Source organism: Lissotriton vulgaris, chromosome 8 (assembly GCF_964263255.1).
Source record: "Lissotriton vulgaris chromosome 8, aLisVul1.2, whole genome shotgun sequence".
Taxonomy (NCBI): domain Eukaryota; kingdom Metazoa; phylum Chordata; class Amphibia; order Caudata; family Salamandridae; genus Lissotriton; species Lissotriton vulgaris.
In genome coordinates, this window is record NC_141696.1 from 1,406,334,249 (window position 1) to 1,406,360,050 (window position 25,802).

The 25,802-nt window shown below is 47.2% G+C and overlaps 2 long non-coding RNA genes across 4 annotated transcripts; one reads left to right on the plus strand and one right to left on the minus strand.

The window, feature by feature from the left end:
* Positions 1-262: 262 nt before the first annotated feature.
* Positions 263-1,713, minus strand: LOC147698828 (uncharacterized). 2 transcript variants are annotated; one of them, XR_015299228.1, is made up of 3 exons: positions 1,657-1,713; positions 1,419-1,550; positions 263-1,287 (listed from the first exon to the last, which is right to left on the minus strand). It is a non-coding gene; the product is annotated as an uncharacterized LOC147698828 (long non-coding RNA). The 2 variants fall into 2 exon arrangements; XR_015299229.1 differs by having other exon boundaries at positions 263-503; positions 991-1,550.
* A 3,629-nt stretch (positions 1,714-5,342) lies between these two features.
* LOC147698829 (uncharacterized) lies at positions 5,343-6,922 on the plus strand. Of its 2 annotated transcripts, none has more exons than XR_015299231.1 (3): positions 5,343-5,399; positions 5,506-6,065; positions 6,553-6,922. It is a non-coding gene; the product is annotated as an uncharacterized LOC147698829 (long non-coding RNA). The 2 variants fall into 2 exon arrangements; XR_015299230.1 differs by having other exon boundaries at positions 5,506-5,637; positions 5,769-6,922.
* The last annotated feature ends 18,880 nt before the right edge of the window (positions 6,923-25,802 follow it).

Here is a 25,802-nt window from a genome sequence, read left to right on the forward strand (position 1 = left end):
AGGTGAGGTGAGGTGAGCAGAGGTGAGATGAGCTGAGATGAGCAGAGGTGAGATGAGCAGAGGTGAGATGAGATGAGTTGAGATGAGCAGAGGTAAGTTGAGCAGAGGTGAGATGAGGTGAGCAGAGGTGAGATGAGCAGAAGTGAGATGAAGTGAGCAGAAGTGAGATGATTTGATATGTATCAATCTAGGCAACAGAACGTAATAAGTGGTCGAAATGAACTGAGCTAAAACATAGGTTGTTTGTAAAAAAGGGGTAGTTCAATTTTATTCATAAATTCTTTTAAAAAACACATTAAAATAATAATACATATTCACAAATTGTATGCGACATAATAAATCAACAATACACAGCAACACTTTAAGAGAGAAGGACAAATAATCCAACAAATGAAGGTTATATAAAATGAACACAGTTTTTAAGAGAGAAAGGTGTGGCTAAAATAATCTCTACGCGCGTTTCGGCGAACCAGCGCCTTCTTCTGGAGCAGCCACGATAGTATCTGAAATGGGAAAATTCCATAAAACAAAAAATATTATGTACAATAATGCATCAATTTATATTATGTTACACAGAGAAAATTAAAACAAACCAATGTTAGGCTAATAGTCTCAGACTTTCCATTCTATTGTGACCAAGCTTATTAATATTACAATAATACTTTGACGGATTTCTTTTCCTTGCCTTAATGATCATCAAGAAAAATAGAAAAATGGAGTGAATCCTTTTAACTCATATATTCTTATATGAGATAATGGCCAAAAAAGGGAGAAGGAGTGGATACCTTTATACTAAATAGATTATTCCCAAGTTTTGGTGGTGAGGAAGCAGGGTTCTTACATAGGATGGCAAATGCGAGGAATCAAATGATTGATATTAGTGATGGAAAATACGAAATATTCTAAATGGTGGCAATTCGCAGCGTGCTATCAACGCGGGACTTAAACAATGGTATACAATACATTCATATCATAGATAAGGTCACTTACTTAAAAAACACGGAGTATATTAATGCTATTTGATGTTCTCAATCTGGATTATCTGTATAATGACTTTCTTTTCTTTGGTTAGGTGACGAAGATATTCTAGACCCTAAAAAACATAGACATTTCATGAACATTGATTGTTGTTTTAGTGTAGTCTATGATTTTCTAACCAGCCCATATTTAATGAAAGGACCAAGCTAGTGTTTTACCTATTTTAGTTAAGGTTTGCAGATAGATATTCCATAGTCACACGATGTAATTTGTTTGTCTTGATTGTTGATTTTTGAATTTCTATATTTCCTAGAAGAAATTATGAGTTCTTTTAGTTTATTGAATCTTTTCTATTTTTGATATTTTATATTAACTAGACAGTTAGTGAGGATACATTAGTAGTTTTTTGAAAACATTTTCATTTTCGAGGATGAAGGTACCTTAAGTGAGGAGTGGGATTTCAGTTAGACCCGCCTGCCGGAGTTAAAATTTATGGCCACGATAATGAATATTTTTGTGGATCCCAAAAGATATAGTCCTCCTGATGTGGAGATAACAAATGGCGAGATTGCCTATAGAATGGATGGAAAGAATTCTGGCATCAATTTTTGGAGAACAGTCAATGCATGGCGACTTCATAGACTTACTGTCTCTTAAAGAAGAAGGACTGATAGTTACCTTTTTACTTGTGCTCAAGGAGCGATGGATTTCAAAGTGGTTTAAAATAACTCCCTGTCTGTAAAATGAACAAACAGGGGGGGGAAAGGAGAGAGAGAATGCTGTTACCCACTGTTTACTTTGGAGATTATCAGTTAACTAAACAAGTGATCAGAGTAAAATTACCGCATAGGGATTTTAGCGAACACTTACCCAATAGATATCAACAGGGCTCAGAGATTCCGGTGGCGGGACACGGGGGTTCTATGCTCCTTCCACGAAAGACGGCATTTTAAAGTGCCTTTACTTCCTGTATATATACCCTATTTGATTGGATGATTGAGTACACCTGACCTGGTGTTGACATAAAAAAAGGACCAAAAATTAAGAAGAAATGAAAAGAGGACCAGATTCTCTAGAGCAGGAATCAACAATGGCTCCCACGTAAAATGTCACTGGTGTGAACATGAAAGAAGGACCAAAAAATAGGAAGAAGTAAAAAAAGGACCAGATTCTCTAGAGAAAGAATCAGCAATGGCTCCCACGTAAAATATCACTGGATATACATCGGTGCTGATGTATAGCACAAGGATTAACCAGCTTAACCGAGTGGAAAGCAATTGGGGAGTGGAGCTATATTTTAACTTGGGACTAGAGTCAGATTTAGCTGATGTCAAATCCAAGCAAAAAGATTCTAAATATATAGCGCTTCAAGATTAGGTGCACAAAAATGACTCATTATAGATTTGGTGCTGGTTTTTTCAATATTTTTAGAGTAAAAAAGATTTCTATAGGAAAGTTATTTTTCCTGAAATTCGTAAAAACTGTACTTCCATTAAACAAAAAATAATGCGTGTGAATTTAACGAGGCTCCATGCCTTTTGTTATTTTAGAAAAGTCGAGCATTAATATTCCTTCGATCTAGTTGTTGCTTAATTACACCTGTACGACAAAGTGAGGTGCAGGGAAAGATTCCCCTAATCAGGAGCTTAAACTTTAGATAAAAAGGGAGCAGGGTGAACTACATCTTGGGAGAACACTGGGATTGACTTTTCTTATTGCTGAATGCCTATTATTAGGTAATTTAAATTTAATCATAAAGAGTGAGAAGCTGTTTTTGCTGCGGTAGGGAGAGTCAAAAGATGCTCTAGCAAATAGCGTGCTCCCATGGCAATTCGCTATTCATTCCTTCTCGAAAGGTGTTGAAGACAAATATCCAGAACACCTCTCTCTTTTTTCTGATGGCACAACCCCCATTGGAGTCTGCAGTATGAATTTTTTCTAGGACTCTCCATTTAAGGTCCTCTGCCTGATGTCCCTTTTCTAGGAAATGCTTCACCATTGGGGCAGCGAGTTTGTGGGTTCTTATCGCTGAACGATGTTCATTTAACCGTGTTTGTATAGTTCGAGATGTTTCTCCTATATACCCGAGGAGACACGGGCACTGTATAAAGTAGATCAGATTTGAAGATTTACAGTTCCACATTTCTTTTGCCACTGTTGTGTGGCCATTGTGTGTGAATTCTTTTCCTCTTATGATACTAGCACAAGAGGAACATGAGGAGCAGGGGAAAGTTCCTTTTATCGGATTGCCTGATACAATCGACCTCTGTGTTAAAAGATTTTTGTCCGATGTAGGTTGGAAACGTGAACGAACAATATGTTCTTTGATGTTTTTATTCCTTTTGTAGGCAAATAGTGGTTTAGCTAATTTCAGTTCTGGAGTACAATTGCTATTTAAAATGTGCCAGTTTGAATTTATGACTTGTTTAATTTTTGTGTCAAGGGTGGAATGTTTAGTTACACAGACCACCTGGTTGGTGGTTTTAGCTGGCTTTTGTTGGAGCAAATAATTGCGATCATAATAGCGGGCACGCTTATAAGCGTGTCTCACTAGCCGGTGTGGGTAGCCTCTCTCGATGAATTTACTTCTCATCGCAATCGCCTGTTTATCAAAGTCTGCCAGGCTGGTGCAGTTGCAGTAACTAAACATTCCACCCTTGACACAAAAATTAAACAAGTCATAAATTCAAACTGGCACATTTTAAATAGCAATTGTACTCCAGAACTGAAATTAGCTAAACCACTATTTGCCTACAAAAGGAATAAAAACATCAAAGAACATATTGTTCGTTCACGTTTCCAACCTACATCGGACAAAAATCTTTTAACACAGAGGTCGATTGTATCAGGCAATCCGATAAAAGGAACTTTCCCCTGCTCCTCATGTTCCTCTTGTGCTAGTATCATAAGAGGAAAAGAATTCACACACAATGGCCACACAACAGTGGCAAAAGAAATGTGGAACTGTAAATCTTCAAATCTGATCTACTTTATACAGTGCCCGTGTCTCCTCGGGTATATAGGAGAAACATCTCGAACTATACAAACACGGTTAAATGAACATCGTTCAGCGATAAGAACCCACAAACTCGCTGCCCCAATGGTGAAGCATTTCCTAGAAAAGGGACATCAGGCAGAGGACCTTAAATGGAGAGTCCTAGAAAAAATTCATACTGCAGACTCCAATGGGGGTTGTGCCATCAGAAAAAAGAGAGAGGTGTTCTGGATATTTGTCTTCAACACCTTTCGAGAAGGAATGAATAGCGAATTGCCATGGGAGCACGCTATTTGCTAGAGCATCTTTTGACTCTCCCTACCGCAGCAAAAACAGCTTCTCACTCTTTATGATTAAATTTAAATTACCTAATAATAGGCATTCAGCAATAAGAAAAGTCAATCCCAGTGTTCTCCCAAGATGTAGTTCACCCTGCTCCCTTTTTATCTAAAGTTTAAGCTCCTGATTAGGGGAATCTTTCCCTGCACCTCACTTTGTCGTACAGGTGTAATTAAGCAACAACTAGATCGAAGGAATATTAATGCTCGACTTTTCTAAAATAACAAAAGGCATGGAGCCTCGTTAAATTCACACGCATTATTTTTTGTTTAATGGAAGTACAGTTTTTACGAATTTCAGGAAAAATAACTTTCCTATAGAAATCTTTTTTACTCTAAAAATATTGAAAAAACCAGCACCAAATCTATAATGAGTCATTTTTGTGCACCTAATCTTGAAGCGCTATATATTTAGAATCTTTTTGCTTGGATTTGACATCAGCTAAATCTGACTCTAGTCCCAAGTTAAAATATAGCTCCACTCCCCAATTGCTTTCCACTCGGTTAAGCTGGTTAATCCTTGTGCTATACATCAGCACCGATGTATATCCAGTGATATTTTACGTGGGAGCCATTGCTGATTCTTTCTCTAGAGAATCTGGTCCTTTTTTTACTTCTTCCTATTTTTTGGTCCTTCTTTCATGTTCACACCAGTGACATTTTACGTGGGAGCCATTGTTGATTCCTGCTCTAGAGAATCTGGTCCTCTTTTCATTTCTTCTTAATTTTTGGTCCTTTTTTTATGTCAACACCAGGTCAGGTGTACTCAATCATCCAATCAAATAGGGTATATATACAGGAAGTAAAGGCACTTTAAAATGCCGTCTTTCGTGGAAGGAGCATAGAACCCCCGTGTCCCGCCACCGGAATCTCTGAGCCCTGTTGATATCTATTGGGTAAGTGTTCGCTAAAATCCCTATGCGGTAATTTTACTCTGATCACTTGTTTAGTTAACTGATAATCTCCAAAGTAAACAGTGGGTAACAGCATTCTCTCTCTCCTTTCCCCCCCCTGTTTGTTCATTTTACAGACAGGGAGTTATTTTAAACCACTTTGAAATCCATCGCTCCTTGAGCACAAGTAAAAAGGTAACTATCAGTCCTTCTTCTTTAAGAGACAGTAAGTCTATGAAGTCGCCATGCATTGACTGTTCTCCAAAAATTGATGCCAGAATTCTTTCCATCCATTCTATAGGCAATCTCGCCATTTGTTATCTCCACATCAGGAGGACTATATCTTTTGGGATCCACAAAAATATTCATTATCGTGGCCATAAATTTTAACTCCGGCAGGCGGGTCTAACTGAAATCCCACTCCTCACTTAAGGTACCTTCATCCTCGAAAATGAAAATGTTTTCAAAAAACTACTAATGTATCCTCACTAACTGTCTAGTTAATATAAAATATCAAAAATAGAAAAGATTCAATAAACTAAAAGAACTCATAATTTCTTCTAGGAAATATAGAAATTCAAAAATCAACAATCAAGACAAACAAATTACATCGTGTGACTATGGAATATCTATCTGCAAACCTTAACTAAAATAGGTAAAACACTAGCTTGGTCCTTTCATTAAATATGGGCTGGTTAGAAAATCATAGACTACACTAAAACAACAATCAATGTTCATGAAATGTCTATGTTTTTTAGGGTCTAGAATATCTTCGTCACCTAACCAAAGAAAAGAAAGTCATTATACAGATAATCCAGATTGAGAACATCAAATAGCATTAATATACTCCGTGTTTTTTAAGTAAGTGACCTTATCTATGATATGAATGTATTGTATACCATTGTTTAAGTCCCGCGTTGATAGCACGCTGCGAATTGCCACCATTTAGAATATTTCGTATTTTCCATCACTAATATCAATCATTTGATTCCTCGCATTTGCCATCCTATGTAAGAACCCTGCTTCCTCACCACCAAAACTTGGGAATAATCTATTTAGTATAAAGGTATCCACTCCTTCTCCCTTTTTTGGCCATTATCTCATATAAGAATATATGAGTTAAAAGGATTCACTCCATTTTTCTATTTTTCTTGATGATCATTAAGGCAAGGAAAAGAAATCCGTCAAAGTATTATTGTAATATTAATAAGCTTGGTCACAATAGAATGGAAAGTCTGAGACTATTAGCCTAACATTGGTTTGTTTTAATTTTCTCTGTGTAACATAATATAAATTGATGCATTATTGTACATAATATTTTTTGTTTTATGGAATTTTCCCATTTCAGATACTATCGTGGCTGCTCCAGAAGAAGGCGCTGGTTCGCCGAAACGCGCGTAGAGATTATTTTAGCCACACCTTTCTCTCTTAAAAACTGTGTTCATTTTATATAACCTTCATTTGTTGGATTATTTGTCCTTCTCTCTTAAAGTGTTGCTGTGTATTGTTGATTTATTATGTCGCATACAATTTGTGAATATGTATTATTATTTTAATGTGTTTTTTAAAAGAATTTATGAATAAAATTGAACTACCCCTTTTTTACAAACAACCTATGTTTTAGCTCAGTTCATTTCGACCACTTATTACGTTCTGTTGCCTAGATTGATACATATCAAATTATTTGCTTTTCCCTGGTCTAGGAACTTCATTTCCATGTACTCAGGGGGTCCTTGATAAATATTTACACAGCAGAAGTGAGATGAGCAGAGGTGAGATGAGGTGAGCAGAGGTGAGATGAGCAGAGGTTAGATGAGAAGAGGTGAGATGAGCAGAGGTGAGATGAGATGAGGTGAGGTGAGATGAGATGAGGTGAGGTGAGGTGAGCAGAGGTGAGATGAGCTGAGATGAGCAGAGGTGAGATAAGCAGAGGTGAGATGAGGTGAGCAGAGGTGAGATGAGCAGAAGTGAGATCAGCAGAGGTGACAAAAAGTGATATGAGCAGAGGTGAGATGAGCAGAGGTGAGATGAGCAGAGGTGAGATGAGCAGAGGTGAGAAGAGGTAAGATGAGGTGAGCAGATGTGAGATGAGCAGAGGTGAGATGAGATGAGTTGAGATGAGCAGAGGTGAGATGAGCAGAGGTGAGATGAGGTGAGCAGAGGTGAGATGAGCAGAGGTGAGATGAGATGAGGTGAGGTGAGATGAGATGAGATGAGGTGAGGTGAGAAGAGGTGAGATGAGCTGAGCTGAGCAGAGGTGAGATGAGCAGAGGTGAGATGAGGTGAGCAGAGGTGAGATGAGCAGAAGTGAGATCAGCAGAGGTGACAAAAAGTGAGATGAGCAGAGGTGAGATGAGCTGAGCTGAGCAGAGGTGAGATGAGGTGAAATGAGCAGAGGTGAGATGAGGTGAGCAGAGGTGAGAAGAGGTGAGATGAGCAGAGGTGAGAAGAGGTGAGATGAGGTGAGCAGAGGTAAGATGAGCAGAGGTGAGATGAGGTGAGCAGAGGTGAGATGAGCAGAGGTGAGAAGAGGTGAGATGAGGTGAGCAGATGTGAGATGAGCAGAGGTGAGATGAGATGAGTTGAGATGAGCAGAGGTGAGATGAGCAGAGGTGAGATGAGGTGAGCAGAGGTGAGATGAGCAGAAGTGAGATGAAGTGAGAAGAAGTGAGATGAGCAGAGGTGAGATGAGGTGAGCAGAGGTGAGATGAGCAGAGGTTAGCTGAGAAGAGGTGACATGATCAGAGGTGAGATGAGGTGAGCAGAGGTGAGATGAGCATAGGTGAGATGAGGTGAGCAGAGTTGAGATGAGCAGAGGTGAGATGAGATGAGGTGAGGTGAGATGAGATGAGATGAGGTGAGGTGAGGTGAGAAGAGGTGAGATGAGCTGAGCTGAGCTGAGCAGACGTGAGATGAGCAGAGGTGAGATGAGGTGAGATGAGGTGAGCAGAGGTGAGATGAGCAGAAGTGAGTTCAGCATAGGTGACAAAAAGTGAGATGAGCAGAGGTGAGATGAGCAGAGGTGAGATGAGCTGAGCTGAGCAGAGGTGAGATGAGGTGAGATGAGCAGAGGTGAGATGAGGTGAGCAGACGTGAGCAGAGGTGAGAAGAGGTGAGATGAGCTGAGCTGAGCAGAGGTGAAATGAGGTGAGATGAGCAGAGGTGAGATGAGCTGAGCTGAGCAGAGGTGAGATGGGGTGAGATGAGCAGAGTTGAGATGAGGTGAGCAGAGGTGAGAAGAGGTGAGATGAGCAGAGGTGAGAAGAGGTGAGATGAGGCGAGCAGAGGTGAGATGAGCAGAGGTGAGATGAGGTGAGCAGAGGTGAGATGAGCAGAGGTGAGAAGAGGTGAGATGAGGTGAGCAGATGTGAGATGAGCAGAGGTGAGATGAGAAGAGTTGAGATGAGCAGAGGTGAGATGAGCAGAGGTGAGACGAGCAGAGGTGAGATGAGGTGAGATGAGGTGAGATGGGCAGAGGTGAGATGAGCAGAGGTGAGATGAGCAGAGGTGAGATGAGGTGAGATGAGCAGAGGTGAGATGAGCAGAGGTGAGATGAGATGAGAAAAGGTGAGATGAGATGAGCAGAGGTGAGATGAGCAGCGGTGAGATGAGGTGAGATGAGATGAGGTGAGATGAGATGAGCAGAGGTGAGATGAGATGAGAAGAGCAGAGGTGGGATGAGAAGAGGTGAGATGAGCAGAAGTGAGGTGAAGTGAGCAGAGGTGAGATAAGCAGAGGTGAGATGAGGTGAGCAGAGGTAAGATGAGGTGAGAAGAAGTGAGATGAGGTGAGCAGAGGTGAGATGAGATGAGAAGAGCAGAGGTGAGATGAGAAGAGGTGAGATGAGCAGAGGTGAGATGAGGTGAGCAGAGGTGAGATAAGCAGAGGTGAGATGAGGTGAGCAGAGGTGAGATGAGATGAGTTGAGATGAGCAGAGGTAAGTTGAGCAGAGGTGAGATGAGGTGAGATGAGCAGAGGTGAAATGAGCAGAGGTGAGATGAGGTGAGATGAGCAGAGGTGAGATGAGGTGAGATGAGGTGAGCAGAGGTGAGATAACCAGAAGTGAGATCAGCAGAGGTGAGAAAAAGTGAGATGAGCAGAGGTAAGATGAGCAGAGGTGAGATGAGCTGAGCTGAGCAGAGGTGAGATGAGGTAAGATGAGCAGAGGTGAGATGAGGTGAGCAGAAGTGAGAAGAGGTGAGATGAGCAGAGGTGAGAAGAGGTGAGATAAGGTGTGCAGAGGTGAGATGAGCAGAGGTGAGATGAGGTGAGCAGAGGTGAGATGAGCAGAAGTGAGATGAAGTGAGCACATGTGAGATGAGCAGAGGTGAGATGAGGTGAGCAGAGGTGAGATGAGCAGAGGTGAGATGAGGTGAGCAGAGGTGAGATGAGCAGAGGTGAGATGAGATGAGGTGAGGTGAGATGAGATGAGGTGAGGTGAGGTGAGCAAAGGTGAGATGAGCTGAGATGAGCAGAGGTGAGATGAGCAGAGGTGAGATGAGGTGAGCAGAGGTGAGATGAGCAGAAGTGAGATGAGCAGAGGTGACACAAAGTGAGATGAGCAGAGCTGAGATGAGCAGAGGTGAGATGAGCAGAGGTGAGATGAGCTGAGCTGAGCAGAGGTGAGATGAGGTGAGATGAGCAGAGGTGAGATGAGGTGAGCAGAGGTGAGAAGAGGTGAGATGAGCAGTGGTGAGAAGAGATGAGATGAGGTGAGCAGAGGTGAGATGAGCAGAGGTGAGAAGAGGTAAGATGAGGTGAGCAGATGTGAGATGAGCAGAGGTGAGATGAGTTGAGATGAGCAGAGGTGAGATGAGCAGAGGTGAGATGAGGTGAGCAGAGGTGAGATGAGCAGAAGTGAGATGAGGTGAGCAGAGGTGAGATGAGCAGAGGTTAGCTGAGAAGAGGTGAGATTATCAGAGGTGAGATGAGGTGAGCAGAGGTGAGATGAGCAGAGGTGAGATGAGGTGAGCAGAGGTGAGATGAGCAGAGGTGAGATGAGATGAGGTGAGGTGAGATGAGATGAGGTGAGGTGAGGTGAGCAGAGGTGAGATGAGCTGAGATGAGCAGAGGTGAGATAAGCAGAGGTGAGATGAGGTGAGCAGAGGTGAGATGAGCAGAAGTGAGATCAGCAGAGGTGACAAAAAGTGATATGAGCAGAGGTGAGATGAGCAGAGGTGAGATGAGCAGAGGTGAGATGAGCTGAGCTGAGCAGAGGTGAGATGAGGTGAGATGAGCAGAGGTGAGATGAGGTGAGCAGAGGTGAGAAGAGGTGAGATGAGCAGAGGTGAGAAGAGGTGAGATGAGGTGAGCAGAGGTAAGATGAGCAGAGGTGAGATGAGGTGAGCAGAGGTGAGATGAGCAGAGGTGAGAAGAGGTGAGATGAGGTGAGCAGATGTGAGATGAGCAGAGGTGAGATGAGATGAGTTGAGATGAGCAGAGGTGAGATGAGCAGAGGTGAGATGAGGTGAGCAGAGGTGAGATGAGCAGAAGTGAGATGAAGTGAGAAGAAGTGAGATGAGCAGAGGTGAGATGAGGTGAGCAGAGGTGAGATGAGCAGAGGTTAGCTGAGAAGAGGTGACATGATCAGAGGTGAGATGAGGTGAGCAGAGGTGAGATGAGCATAGGTGAGATGAGGTGAGCAGAGTTGAGATGAGCAGAGGTGAGATGAGATGAGGTGAGGTGAGATGAGATGAGATGAGATGAGGTGAGGTGAGGTGAGAAGAGGTGAGATGAGCTGAGCTGAGCAGACGTGAGATGAGCAGAGGTGAGATGAGGTGAGATGAGGTGAGCAGAGGTAGATGAGCAGAAGTGAGTTCAGCATAGGTGACAAAAAGTGAGATGAGCAGAGGTGAGATGAGCTGAGCTGAGCAGAGGTGAGATGAGGTGAGATGAGCAGAGGTGAGATGAGGTGAGCAGACGTAAGCAGAGGTGAGAAGAGGTGATATGAGCTGAGCTGAGCAGAGGTGAAATGAGGTGAGATGAGCAGAGGTGAGATGAGCTGAGCTGAGCAGAGGTGAGATGGGGTGAGATGAGCAGAGTTGAGATGAGGTGAGCAGAGGTGAGAAGAGGTGAGATGAGCAGAGGTGAGAAGAGGTGAGATGAGGTGAGCAGAGGTGAGATGAGCAGAGGTGAGATGAGGTGAGCAGAGGTGAGATGAGCAGAGGTGAGAAGAGGTGAGATGAGGTGAGCAGATGTGAGATGAGCAGAGGTGAGATGAGAAGAGGTGAGATGAGCAGAGGTGAGACGAGCAGAGGTGAGATGAGGTGAGATGAGGTGAGATGGGCAGAGGTGAGATGAGCAGAGGTGAGATGAGCAGAGGTGAGATGAGGTGAGATGAGCAGAGGTGAGATGAGCAGAGGTGAGATGAGCAGAGGTGAGATGAGATGAGAAAAGGTGAGATGAGATGAGCAGAGGTGAGATGAGCAGCGGTGAGATGAGGTGAGATGAGATGAGGTGAGATGAGATGAGCAGAGGTGAGATGAGATGAGAAGAGCAGAGGTGGGATGAGAAGAGGTGAGATGAGCAGAAGTGAGGTGAAGTGAGCAGAGGTGAGATAAGCAGAGCTGAGATGAGGTGAGCAGAGGTAAGATGAGGTGAGAAGAAGTGAGATGAGGTGAGCAGAGGTGAGATGAGATGAGAAGAGCAGAGGTGAGATGAGAAGAGGTGAGATGAGCAGAGGTGAGATGAGGTGAGCAGAGGTGAGATAAGCAGAGGTGAGATGAGGTGAGCAGAGGTAAGATGAGGTGAGAAGAAGTGAGATGAGGTGAGGTGAGCAGAGGTGAGATGAGCAGAGGTGAAATGAGCAGAGGTGAGATGAGGTGAGATGAGCAGAGGTGAGATGAGGTGAGATGAGGTGAGCAGAGGTGAGATAACCAGAAGTGAGATCAGCAGAGGTGAGAAAAAGTGAGATGAGCAGAGGTAAGATGAGCAGAGGTGAGATGAGCTGAGCTGAGCAGAGGTGAGATGAGGTAAGATGAGCAGAGGTGAGATGAGGTGAGCAGAAGTGAGAAGAGGTGAGATGAGCAGAGGTGAGAAGAGGTGAGATAAGGTGTGCAGAGGGGAGATGAGCAGAGGTGAGATGAGGTGAGCAGAGGTGAGATGAGCAGAAGTGAGATGAAGTGAGCACATGTGAGATGAGCAGAGGTGAGATGAGGTGAGCAGAGGTGAGATGAGCAGAGGTTAGATGAGAAGAGGTGAGATGAGCAGAGGTGAGATGAGGTGAGCAGAGGTGAGATGAGCAGAGGTGAGATGAGGTGAGCAGAGGTGAGATGAGCAGAGGTGAGATGAGATGAGGTGAGGTGAGATGAGATGAGGTGAGGTGAGGTGAGCAAAGGTGAGATGAGCTGAGATGAGCAGAGGTGAGATGAGCAGAGGTGAGATGAGGTGAGCAGAGGTGAGATGAGCAGAAGTGAGATGAGCAGAGGTGACACAAAGTGAGATGAGCAGAGCTGAGATGAGCAGAGGTGAGATGAGCAGAGGTGAGATGAGCTGAGCTGAGCAGAGGTGAGATGAGGTGAGATGAGCAGAGGTGAGATGAGGTGAGCAGAGGTGAGAAGAGGTGAGATGAGCAGTGGTGAGAAGAGATGAGATGAGGTGAGCAGAGGTGAGATGAGCAGAGGTGAGAAGAGGTAAGATGAGGTGAGCAGATGTGAGATGAGCAGAGGTGAGATGAGTTGAGATGAGCAGAGGTGAGATGAGCAGAGGTGAGATGAGGTGAGCAGAGGTGAGATGAGCAGAAGTGAGATGAGGTGAGCAGAGGTGAGATGAGCAGAGGTTAGCTGAGAAGAGGTGAGATTATCAGAGGTGAGATGAGGTGAGCAGAGGTGAGATGAGCAGAGGTGAGATGAGGTGAGCAGAGGTGAGATGAGCAGAGGTGAGATGAGATGAGGTGGGGTGAGATGAGATGAGATGAGGTGAGCTGAAGTGAGAAGAGGTGAGCTGAGCTGAGCAGAAGTGAGATGAGCAAAGGTGAGATGAGGTGAGATGAGGTGAGCAGAGGTGAGATGAGCAGAAGTGAGATCAGCAGAGGTGACAAAAAGTGACATGAGCAGAGGTGAGATGAGCAGAGGTGAGATGAGCTGAGCTGAGCAGAGGTGAGATGAGGTGAGATGAGCAGAGGTGAGATGAGGTGAGCAGAGGTGAGCAGAGGTTAGAAGAGGTGAGATGAGCTGAGCTGAGCAGAGGTGAGATGAGGTGAGATGAGCAGAGGTGAGATGAGCTGAGCAGAGGTGAGATTAGCAGAGTTGAGATGAGGTGAGCAGAGGTGAGAAGAGGTGAGATGAGCAGAGGTGAGATGAGGTGAGATGAGGTGAGCAGAGGTGAGATGAGGTGAGCCGATGTGAGATGAGCAGAGGTGAGATGAGAAGAGTTGAGATGAGCAGAGGTGAGGTGAGATGAGCAGAGGTGAGATGAGCAGAGGTGAGATGAGGTGAGACGAGGTGAGGTGAGCAAAGTTGAGATGACCAGAGGTGAGATGAGCAGATGTGAGAAGAGCAGAGGTGAGATGAGTAGAGGTGAGATGAGCAGAGGTGAGATGAGGTGAGATGAGCAGAGGTGAGATGAGCAGAGGTGAGATGAGCAGAGGTGAGATGAGCAGTGGTGAGATGAGGTGAGATGAGCAGAGATGAGATGAGATGAGCAGAGGTGGGATGAGCAGAGGGGAGATGAGGTGAGATGAGCAGAGGTGAGATGAGCAGAGGTGAGATGAGCAGAGTTGAGATGAGCAGAGGTGAGATGAGATGAGCAAAGGTGAGATGAGCAGAGATGAGATGAGCAGAGGTGAGATGAGCAGCGGTGAGATGAGGTGAGATGAGGTGAGATGAGATGAGGTGAGATGAGAAGAGCAGAGGTGAGATGAGATTAGAAGAGCAGAGGTGAGATGAGAAGAGGTGAGATGAGCAGGGTGAGATGAGGTGAGCAGAGGTGAGATAAGCAGAGGTGAGATGAGGTGAGCAGAGGTAAGATGAGGTGAGAAGAAGTGAGATGAGGTGAGCAGAGGTGAGATGAGATGAGAAGAGCAGAGATGAGATGAGAAGAGGTGAGATGAGCAGAGGTGAGATGAGGTGAGCAGAGGTGAGATAAGCAGAGGTGAGATGAGGTGAGCAGAGGTAAGATGAGGTGAGAAGAAGTGAGATGAGGTGAGCAGAGGTGAAAAGAGGTGAGATGAGCAGAGGTGAAATGAGCAGAGGTGAGATGAGGTGAGATGAGCAGAGGTGAGATGAGGTGAGCAGAGGTGAGATGAGCAGAGGTTAGATGAGAAGAGGTGAGATGAGCAGAGGTGAGTTGAGGTGAGCAGAGGTGAGATGAGCAGAGGTGAGATGAGGTGAGCAGAGGTGAGATGAGATGAGGTGAGGTGAGATGAGATGAGGTGAGGTGAGGTGAGCAGAGGTGAGATGAGCTGAGGTGAGATGAGGTGAGCAGAGGTGAGATGAGGTGAGCAGATGTGAGATGAGCAGAGGTGAGATGAGAAGAGTTGAGATGAGCAGAGGTGAGATGAGCAGAGGTGAGTTGAGCAGAGGTGAGATGAGGTGAGCAGAGGTGGGATGAGCAGAGGTGAGATGAGCTGAGCTGAGCAGAGGTGAGATGAGGTGAGATGAGCAGAGGTGAGATGAGGCGAGCAGAGGTGAGAAGAGGTGAGATGAGCAGAGGTGAGAAGAGATGAGATGAGGTGAGCAGAGGTGAGATGAGCAGAGGTGAGATGAGGTGAGCAGAGGTGAGATGAGGTGAGATGAGCAGAGGAGAGATGAGCAGAGGTGAGATGAGCAGAGGTGAGATGAGCAGAGGTGAGATGAGATGAGCAAAGGTGAAATGAGATGAGATGAGCAGAGGTGAGATGAGCAGCGGTGAGATGAGGTGAGATGAGATGAGGTGAGATGAGATGAGCAGAGGTGAGATGAGATGAGAAGAGCAGAGGTGAGATGAGATGAGATGAGCAGAGGTGAGAGGAGATGAGATGAGATGAGCAGAGGTGAGCTGAGGTGAGATGAGGTGAGGTGAGATGAGCAGAGGTAAGATGAGATGAGATGAGCAGAGATTAGATGAGGTGAGATGAGATGTGGTGAGATGAGCAGAGATGAGATGAGCAGAGGTGAGAAGAGCAGAGATGAGATGAGCAGAGGTGAGATGAGCAGAGGTGAGGTGAGATGAGCAGAGGTGAGATGAGCAGAGGTGAGTTGAGGTGAGCTGAGCAGAGGTGAGATGAGGTGAGATGAGCAGAGGTGAGATGAGGTGAGCAGAGGTGAGAAGAGGTGAGATGAGCAGAGGTGAGAAGAGATGAGATGAGATGAGCAGAGATGAGATGAGATGAGCAGAGGTGAGATGAGCAGAGGTGAGATAAGGTGAGATGAGCAGAGGAGAGATGAGCAGAGGTGAGATGAGCAGAGGTGAGATGAGCAGAGGTGAGATGAGATGAGCAAAGGTGAAATGAGATGAGATGAGCAGAGGTGAGATGAGCAGCGGTGAGATGAGGTGAGATGAGGTGAGATGAGGTGAGATGAGATGAGCAGAGGTGAGAGGAGATGAGAAGAGCAGAGGTGAAATGAGATGAGATGAGCAGAGGTGAGATGAGGTGAGCAGAGGTGGGATGAGCAGAGGTGAGATGAGCTGAGCTGAGCAGAGGTGAGATGAGGTGAGATGAGCAGAGGTGAGATGAGGCGAGCAGAGGTGAGAAGAGGTGAGATGAGCAGAGGTGAGAAGAGATGAGATGAGGTGAGCAGAGGTGAGATGAGCAGAGGTGAGATGAGGTGAGCAGAGGTGAGATGAGATGAGATGAGCAGAGGAGAGATGAGGTGAGCAGAGGTGAGATGAGCAGAAGTGAGATGAAGTGAGAAGAAGTGAGATGAGCAGAGGTGAGATGAGGTGAGCAGAGGTGAGATGAGCAGAGGTTAGCTGAGAAGAGGTGACATGATCAGAGGTGAGATGAGGTGAGCAGAGGTGAGATGAGCATAGGTGAGATGAGGTGAGCAGAGTTGAGATGAGCAGAGGTGAGATGAGATGAGGTGAGGTGAGATGAGATGAGATGAGGTGAGGTGAGGTGAGAAGAGGTGAGATGAGCTGAGCTGAGCTGAGCAGACGTGAGATGAGCAGAGGTGAGATGAGGTGAGATGAGGTGAGCAGAGGTGAGATGAGCAGAAGTGAGTTCAGCATAGGTGACAAAAAGTGAGATGAGCAGAGGTGAGATGAGCAGAGGTGAGATGAGCTGAGCTGAGCAGAGGTGAGATGAGGTGAGATGAGCAGAGGTGAGATGAGGTGAGCAGACGTGAGCAGAGGTGAGAAGAGGTGAGATGAGCTGAGCTGAGCAGAGGTGAAATGAGGTGAGATGAGCAGAGGTGAGATGAGCTGAGCTGAGCAGAGGTGAGATGGGGTGAGATGAGCAGAGTTGAGATGAGGTGAGCAGAGGTGAGAAGAGGTGAGATGAGCAGAGGTGAGAAGAGGTGAGATGAGGCGAGCAGAGGTGAGATGAGCAGAGGTGAGATGAGGTGAGCAGAGGTGAGATGAGCAGAGGTGAGAAGAGGTGAGATGAGGTGAGCAGATGTGAGATGAGCAGAGGTGAGATGAGAAGAGTTGAGGTGAGCAGAGGTGAGATGAGCAGAGGTGAGACGAGCAGAGGTGAGATGAGGTGAGATGAGGTGAGATGGGCAGAGGTGAGATGAGCAGAGGTGAGATGAGCAGAGGTGAGATGAGGTGAGATGAGCAGAGGTGAGATGAGCAGAGGTGAGATGAGATGAGAAAAGGTGAGATGAGATGAGCAGAGGTGAGATGAGCAGCGGTGAGATGAGGTGAGATGAGATGAGGTGAGATGAGATGAGCAGAGGTGAGATGAGATGAGAAGAGCAGAGGTGGGATGAGAAGAGGTGAGATGAGCAGAAGTGAGGTGAAGTGAGCAGAGGTGAGATAAGCAGAGGTGAGATGAGGTGAGCAGAGGTAAGATGAGGTGAGAAGAAGTGAGATGAGGTGAGCAGAGGTGAGATGAGATGAGAAGAGCAGAGGTGAGATGAGAAGAGGTGAGATGAGCAGAGGTGAGATGAGGTGAGCAGAGGTGAGATAAGCAGAGGTGAGATGAGGTGAGCAGAGGTGAGATGAGATGAGTTGAGATGAGCAGAGGTAAGTTGAGCAGAGGTGAGATGAGGTGAGATGAGCAGAGGTGAAATGAGCAGAGGTGAGATGAGGTGAGATGAGCAGAGGTGAGATGAGGTGAGATGAGGTGAGCAGAGGTGAGATAACCAGAAGTGAGATCAGCAGAGGTGAGAAAAAGTGAGATGAGCAGAGGTAAGATGAGCAGAGGTGAGATGAGCTGAGCTGAGCAGAGGTGAGATGAGGTAAGATGAGCAGAGGTGAGATGAGGTGAGCAGAAGTGAGAAGAGGTGAGATGAGCAGAGGTGAGAAGAGGTGAGATAAGGTGTGCAGAGGTGAGATGAGCAGAGGTGAGATGAGGTGAGCAGAGGTGAGATGAGCAGAAGTGAGATGAAGTGAGCACATGTGAGATGAGCAGAGGTGAGATGAGGTGAGCAGAGGTGAGATGAGCAGAGGTGAGATGAGGTGAGCAGAGGTGAGATGAGCAGAGGTGAGATGAGATGAGGTGAGGTGAGATGAGATGAGGTGAGGTGAGGTGAGCAAAGGTGAGATGAGCTGAGATGAGCAGAGGTGAGATGAGCAGAGGTGAGATGAGGTGAGCAGAGGTGAGATGAGCAGAAGTGAGATGAGCAGAGGTGACACAAAGTGAGATGAGCAGAGCTGAGATGAGCAGAGGTGAGATGAGCAGAGGTGAGATGAGCTGAGCTGAGCAGAGGTGAGATGAGGTGAGATGAGCAGAGGTGAGATGAGGTGAGCAGAGGTGAGAAGAGGTGAGATGAGCAGTGGTGAGAAGAGATGAGATGAGGTGAGCAGAGGTGAGATGAGCAGAGGTGAGAAGAGGTAAGATGAGGTGAGCAGATGTGAGATGAGCAGAGGTGAGATGAGTTGAGATGAGCAGAGGTGAGATGAGCAGAGGTGAGATGAGGTGAGCAGAGGTGAGATGAGCAGAAGTGAGATGAGGTGAGCAGAGGTGAGATGAGCAGAGGTTAGCTGAGAAGAGGTGAGATTATCAGAGGTGAGATGAGGTGAGCAGAGGTGAGATGAGCAGAGGTGAGATGAGGTGAGCAGAGGTGAGATGAGCAGAGGTGAGATGAGATGAGGTGAGGTGAGATGAGATGAGGTGAGGTGAGGTGAGCAGAGGTGAGATGAGCTGAGATGAGCAGAGGTGAGATAAGCAGAGGTGAGATGAGGTGAGCAGAGGTGAGATGAGCAGAAGTGAGATCAGCAGAGGTGACAAAAAGTGATATGAGCAGAGGTGAGATGAGCAGAGGTGAGATGAGCAGAGGTGAGATGAGCTGAGCTGAGCAGAGGTGAGATGAGGTGAGATGAGCAGAGGTGAGATGAGGTGAGCAGAGGTGAGAAGAGGTGAGATGAGCAGAGGTGAGAAGAGGTGAGATGAGGTGAGCAGAGGTAAGATGAGCAGAGGTGAGATGAGGTGAGCAGAGGTGAGATGAGCAGAGGTGAGAAGAGGTGAGATGAGGTGAGCAGATGTGAGATGAGCAGAGGTGAGATGAGATGAGTTGAGATGAGCAGAGGTGAGATGAGCAGAGGTGAGATGAGGTGAGCAGAGGTGAGATGAGCAGAAGTGAGATGAAGTGAGAAGAAGTGAGATGAGCAGAGGTGAGATGAGGTGAGCAGAGGTGAGATGAGCAGAGGTTAGCTGAGAAGAGGTGACATGATCAGAGGTGAGATGAGGTGAGCAGAGGTGAGATGAGCATAGGTGAGATGAGGTGAGCAGAGTTGAGATGAGCAGAGGTGAGATGAGATGAGGTGAGGTGAGATGAGATGAGATGAGATGAGGTGAGGTGAGGTGAGAAGAGGTGAGATGAGCTGAGCTGAGCAGACGTGAGATGAGCAGAGGTGAGATGAGGTGAGATGAGGTGAGCAGAGGTAGATGAGCAGAAGTGAGTTCAGCATAGGTGACAAAAAGTGAGATGAGCAGAGGTGAGATGAGCTGAGCTGAGCAGAGGTGAGATGAGGTGAGATGAGCAGAGGTGAGATGAGGTGAGCAGACGTAAGCAGAGGTGAGAAGAGGTGATATGAGCTGAGCTGAGCAGAGGTGAAATGAGGTGAGATGAGCAGAGGTGAGATGAGCTGAGCTGAGCAGAGGTGAGATGGGGTGAGATGAGCAGAGTTGAGATGAGGTGAGCAGAGGTGAGAAGAGGTGAGATGAGCAGAGGTGAGAAGAGGTGAGATGAGGTGAGCAGAGGTGAGATGAGCAGAGGTGAGATGAGGTGAGCAGAGGTGAGATGAGCAGAGGTGAGAAGAGGTGAGATGAGGTGAGCAGATGTGAGATGAGCAGAGGTGAGATGAGAAGAGGTGAGATGAGCAGAGGTGAGACGAGCAGAGGTGAGATGAGGTGAGATGAGGTGAGATGGGCAGAGGTGAGATGAGCAGAGGTGAGATGAGCAGAGGTGAGATGAGGTGAGATGAGCAGAGGTGAGATGAGCAGAGGTGAGATGAGCAGAGGTGAGATGAGATGAGAAAAGGTGAGATGAGATGAGCAGAGGTGAGATGAGCAGCGGTGAGATGAGGTGAGATGAGATGAGGTGAGATGAGATGAGCAGAGGTGAGATGAGATGAGAAGAGCAGAGGTGGGATGAGAAGAGGTGAGATGAGCAGAAGTGAGGTGAAGTGAGCAGAGGTGAGATAAGCAGAGCTGAGATGAGGTGAGCAGAGGTAAGATGAGGTGAGAAGAAGTGAGATGAGGTGAGCAGAGGTGAGATGAGATGAGAAGAGCAGAGGTGAGATGAGAAGAGGTGAGATGAGCAGAGGTGAGATGAGGTGAGCAGAGGTGAGATAAGCAGAGGTGAGATGAGGTGAGCAGAGGTAAGATGAGGTGAGAAGAAGTGAGATGAGGTGAGGTGAGCAGAGGTGAGATGAGCAGAGGTGAAATGAGCAGAGGTGAGACGAGGTGAGATGAGCAGAGGTGAGATGAGGTGAGATGAGGTGAGCAGAGGTGAGATAACCAGAAGTGAGATCAGCAGAGGTGAGAAAAAGTGAGATGAGCAGAGGTAAGATGAGCAGAGGTGAGATGAGCTGAGCTGAGCAGAGGTGAGATGAGGTAAGATGAGCAGAGGTGAGATGAGGTGAGCAGAAGTGAGAAGAGGTGAGATGAGCAGAGGTGAGAAGAGGTGAGATAAGGTGTGCAGAGGGGAGATGAGCAGAGGTGAGATGAGGTGAGCAGAGGTGAGATGAGCAGAAGTGAGATGAAGTGAGCACATGTGAGATGAGCAGAGGTGAGATGAGGTGAGCAGAGGTGAGATGAGCAGAGGTTAGATGAGAAGAGGTGAGATGAGCAGAGGTGAGATGAGGTGAGCAGAGGTGAGATGAGCAGAGGTGAGATGAGGTGAGCAGAGGTGAGATGAGCAGAGGTGAGATGAGATGAGGTGAGGTGAGATGAGATGAGGTGAGGTGAGGTGAGCAAAGGTGAGATGAGCTGAGATGAGCAGAGGTGAGATGAGCAGAGGTGAGATGAGGTGAGCAGAGGTGAGATGAGCAGAAGTGAGATGAGCAGAGGTGACACAAAGTGAGATGAGCAGAGCTGAGATGAGCAGAGGTGAGATGAGCAGAGGTGAGATGAGCTGAGCTGAGCAGAGGTGAGATGAGGTGAGATGAGCAGAGGTGAGATGAGGTGAGCAGAGGTGAGAAGAGGTGAGATGAGCAGTGGTGAGAAGAGATGAGATGAGGTGAGCAGAGGTGAGATGAGCAGAGGTGAGAAGAGGTAAGATGAGGTGAGCAGATGTGAGATGAGCAGAGGTGAGATGAGTTGAGATGAGCAGAGGTGAGATGAGCAGAGGTGAGATGAGGTGAGCAGAGGTGAGATGAGCAGAAGTGAGATGAGGTGAGCAGAGGTGAGATGAGCAGAGGTTAGCTGAGAAGAGGTGAGATTATCAGAGGTGAGATGAGGTGAGCAGAGGTGAGATGAGCAGAGGTGAGATGAGGTGAGCAGAGGTGAGATGAGCAGAGGTGAGATGAGATGAGGTGGGGTGAGATGAGATGAGATGAGGTGAGCTGAAGTGAGAAGAGGTGAGCTGAGCTGAGCAGAAGTGAGATGAGCAAAGGTGAGATGAGGTGAGATGAGGTGAGCAGAGGTGAGATGAGCAGAAGTGAGATCAGCAGAGGTGACAAAAAGTGACATGAGCAGAGGTGAGATGAGCAGAGGTGAGATGAGCTGAGCTGAGCAGAGGTGAGATGAGGTGAGATGAGCAGAGGTGAGATGAGGTGAGCAGAGGTGAGCAGAGGTTAGAAGAGGTGAGATGAGCTGAGCTGAGCAGAGGTGAGATGAGGTGAGATGAGCAGAGGTGAGATGAGCTGAGCAGAGGTGAGATTAGCAGAGTTGAGATGAGGTGAGCAGAGGTGAGAAGAGGTGAGATGAGCAGAGGTGAGATGAGGTGAGATGAGGTGAGCAGAGGTGAGATGAGGTGAGCCGATGTGAGATGAGCAGAGGTGAGATGAGAAGAGTTGAGATGAGCAGAGGTGAGGTGAGATGAGCAGAGGTGAGATGAGCAGAGGTGAGATGAGGTGAGACGAGGTGAGGTGGGCAAAGTTGAGATGACCAGAGGTGAGATGAGCAGATGTGAGAAGAGCAGAGGTGAGATGAGTAGAGGTGAGATGAGCAGAGGTGAGATGAGGTGAGATGAGCAGAGGTGAGATGAGCAGAGGTGAGATGAGCAGAGGTGAGATGAGCAGTGGTGAGATGAGGTGAGATGAGCAGAGGTGAGATGAGCAGAGGTGAGATGAGCAGAGTTGAGATGAGCAGAGGTGAGATGAGATGAGCAAAGGTGAGATGAGCAGAGATGAGATGAGCAGAGGTGAGATGAGCAGCGGTGAGATGAGGTGAGATGAGGTGAGATGAGATGAGGTGAGATGAGAAGAGCAGAGGTGAGATGAGATTAGAAGAGCAGAGGTGAGATGAGAAGAGGTGAGATGAGCAGGGTGAGATGAGGTGAGCAGAGGTGAGATAAGCAGAGGTGAGATGAGGTGAGCAGAGGTAAGATGAGGTGAGAAGAAGTGAGATGAGGTGAGCAGAGGTGAGATGAGATGAGAAGAGCAGAGATGAGATGAGAAGAGGTGAGATGAGCAGAGGTGAGATGAGGTGAGCAGAGGTGAGATAAGCAGAGGTGAGATGAGGTGAGCAGAGGTAAGATGAGGTGAGAAGAAGTGAGATGAGGTGAGCAGAGGTGAAAAGAGGTGAGATGAGCAGAGGTGAAATGAGCAGAGGTGAGATGAGGTGAGATGAGCAGAGGTGAGATGAGGTGAGATGAGGTGAGCAGAGGTGAGATAACCAGAAGTGAGATCAGCAGAGGTGAGAAAAAGTGAGATGAGCAGAGGTAAGATGAGCAGAGGTGAGATGAGCTGAGCAGAGGTGAGATGAGGTGAGATGAGCAGAGGTGAGATGAGTTGAGCAGAAGTGAGAAGAGGTGAGATGAGCAGAGGTGAGAAGAGGTGAGATAAGGTGTCCAGAGGTGAGATGAGCAGAGGTGAGATGAGGTGAGCAGAGGTGAGATGAGCAGAAGTGAGATGAAGTGAGCAGAGGTGAGATGAGCAGAGGTGAGATGAGGTGAGCAGAGGTGAGATGAGCAGAGGTTAGATGAGAAGAGGTGAGATGAGCAGAGGTGAGTTGAGGTGAGCAGAGGTGAGATGAGCAGAGGTGAGATGAGGTGAGCAGAGGTGAGATGAGATGAGGTGAGGTGAGATGAGATGAGGTGAGGTGAGGTGAGCAGAGGTGAGATGAGCTGAGGTGAGATGAGGTGAGCAGAGGTGAGATGAGGTGAGCAGATGTGAGATGAGCAGAGGTGAGATGAGAAGAGTTGAGATGAGCAGAGGTGAGATGAGCAGAGGTGAGTTGAGCAGAGGTGAGATGAGGTGAGCAGAGGTGGGATGAGCAGAGGTGAGATGAGCTGAGCTGAGCAGAGGTGAGATGAGGTGAGATGAGCAGAGGTGAGATGAGGCGAGCAGAGGTGAGAAGAGGTGAGATGAGCAGAGGTGAGAAGAGATGAGATGAGGTGAGCAGAGGTGAGATGAGCAGAGGTGAGATGAGGTGAGCAGAGGTGAGATGAGGTGAGATGAGCAGAGGAGAGATGAGCAGAGGTGAGATGAGCAGAGGTGAGATGAGCAGAGGTGAGATGAGATGAGCAAAGGTGAAATGAGATGAGATGAGCAGAGGTGAGATGAGCAGCGGTGAGATGAGGTGAGATGAGATGAGGTGAGATGAGATGAGCAGAGGTGAGATGAGATGAGAAGAGCAGAGGTGAGATGAGATGAGATGAGCAGAGGTGAGAGGAGATGAGATGAGATGAGCAGAGGTGAGCTGAGGTGAGATGAGGTGAGGTGAGATGAGCAGAGGTAAGATGAGATGAGATGAGCAGAGATTAGATGAGGTGAGATGAGATGTGGTGAGATGAGCAGAGATGAGATGAGCAGAGGTGAGAAGAGCAGAGATGAGATGAGCAGAGGTGAGATGAGCAGAGGTGAGGTGAGATGAGCAGAGGTGAGATGAGCAGAGGTGAGATGAGGTGAGCTGAGCAGAGGTGAGATGAGGTGAGATGAGCAGAGGTGAGATGAGGTGAGCAGAGGTGAGAAGAGGTGAGATGAGCAGAGGTGAGAAGAGATGAGATGAGATGAGCAGAGATGAGATGAGATGAGCAGAGGTGAGATGAGCAGAGGTGAGATAAGGTGAGATGAGCAGAGGAGAGATGAGCAGAGGTGAGATGAGCAGAGGTGAGATGAGCAGAGGTGAGATGAGATGAGCAAAGGTGAAATGAGATGAGATGAGCAGAGGTGAGATGAGCAGCGGTGAGATGAGGTGAGATGAGGTGAGATGAGGTGAGATGAGATGAGCAGAGGTGAGAGGAGATGAGAAGAGCAGAGGTGAAATGAGATGAGATGAGCAGAGGTGAGATGAGGTGAGCAGAGGTGGGATGAGCAGAGGTGAGATGAGCTGAGCTGAGCAGAGGTGAGATGAGGTGAGATGAGCAGAGGTGAGATGAGGCGAGCAGAGGTGAGAAGAGGTGAGATGAGCAGAGGTGAGAAGAGATGAGATGAGGTGAGCAGAGGTGAGATGAGCAGAGGTGAGATGAGGTGAGCAGAGGTGAGATGAGGTGAGATGAGCAGAGGAGAGATGAGCAGAGGTGAGATGAGCAGAGGTGAGATGAGCAGAGGTGAGATGAGATGAGCAAAGGTGAAATGAGATGAGATGAGCAGAGGTGAGATGAGCAGCGGTGAGATGAGGTGAGATCAGATGAGGTGAGATGAGATGAGCAGAGGTGAGATGAGATGAGAAGAGCAGAGGTGAGATGAGATGAGATGAGCAGAGGTGAGAGGAGATGAGATGAGATGAGCAGAGGTGAGCTGAGGTGAGATGAGGTGAGGTGAGATGAGCAGAGGTAAGATGAGATGAGATGAGCAGAGATTAGATGAGGTGAGATGAGATGTGGTGAGATGAGCAGAGATGAGATGAGCAGAGGTGAGAAGAGCAGAGATGAGATGAGCAGAGGTGAGATGAGCAGAGGTGAGGTGAGATGAGCAGAGGTGAGATGAGCAGAGGTGAGATGAGGTGAGCTGAGCAGAGGTGAGATGAGGTGAGATGAGCAGAGGTGAGATGAGGTGAGCAGAGGTGAGAAGAGGTGAGATGAGCAGAGGTGAGAAGAGATGAGATGAGATGAGCAGAGATGAGATGAGATGAGCAGAGGTGAGATGAGGTGAGATGAGGTGAGATGAGATGAGCAGAGGTGAGAGGAGATGAGAAGAGCAGAGGTGAAATGAGATGAGATGAGCAGAGGTGAGAGGAGATGAGATGAGATGAGCAGAGGTGAGCTGAGGTGAGATGAGGTGAGATGAGCAGAGGTAAGATGAGATGAGATGAGCAGAGATTAGATGAGGTGAGATGAGATGTGGTGAGATGAGCAGAGATGAGATGAGCAGAGGTGAGAAGACCAGAGATTAGATGAGCAGAGGTGAGATGAGCAGAGGTGAGGTGAGATGAGCAGAGGTGAGATGAGCAGAGGTGAGATGAGGTGAGCAGAGGTGAGATCAGCAGAAGTGAGATCAGCAGAGGTGACAAAATGTGAGATGAGCAGAGGTGAGATGAGGTGAGCAGAGGTGAGATGAGCAGATGTGAGATGAAGTGAGATTAGATGAGATGAGCAGAGGTGAGATGAGATGAGATGAGCAGAGGTGAGATGAGCTGAAGTGAGCTGAGATGAGAAGTGAGATGAGCAGAGGTGAGATGAGGTGAGCAGAGGTGAGATGAGCAGAGGTTAGATGAGAAGAGGTAAGATGAGCAGAGGTGAGATGAGGTGAGGTGAGGTGAGATGAGATGAGGTGAGGTGAGGTGAGCAGAGGTGAGATGAGCTGAGATGAGCAGAGGTGAGATGAGCAGAGGTGAGATGAGATGAGTTGAGATGAGCAGAGGTAAGTTGAGCAGAGGTGAGATGAGGTGAGCAGAGGTTAGATGAGCAGAAGTGAGATGAAGTGAGCAGAAGTGAGATGAGCAGAGGTGAGATGAGGTGAGCAGAGGTG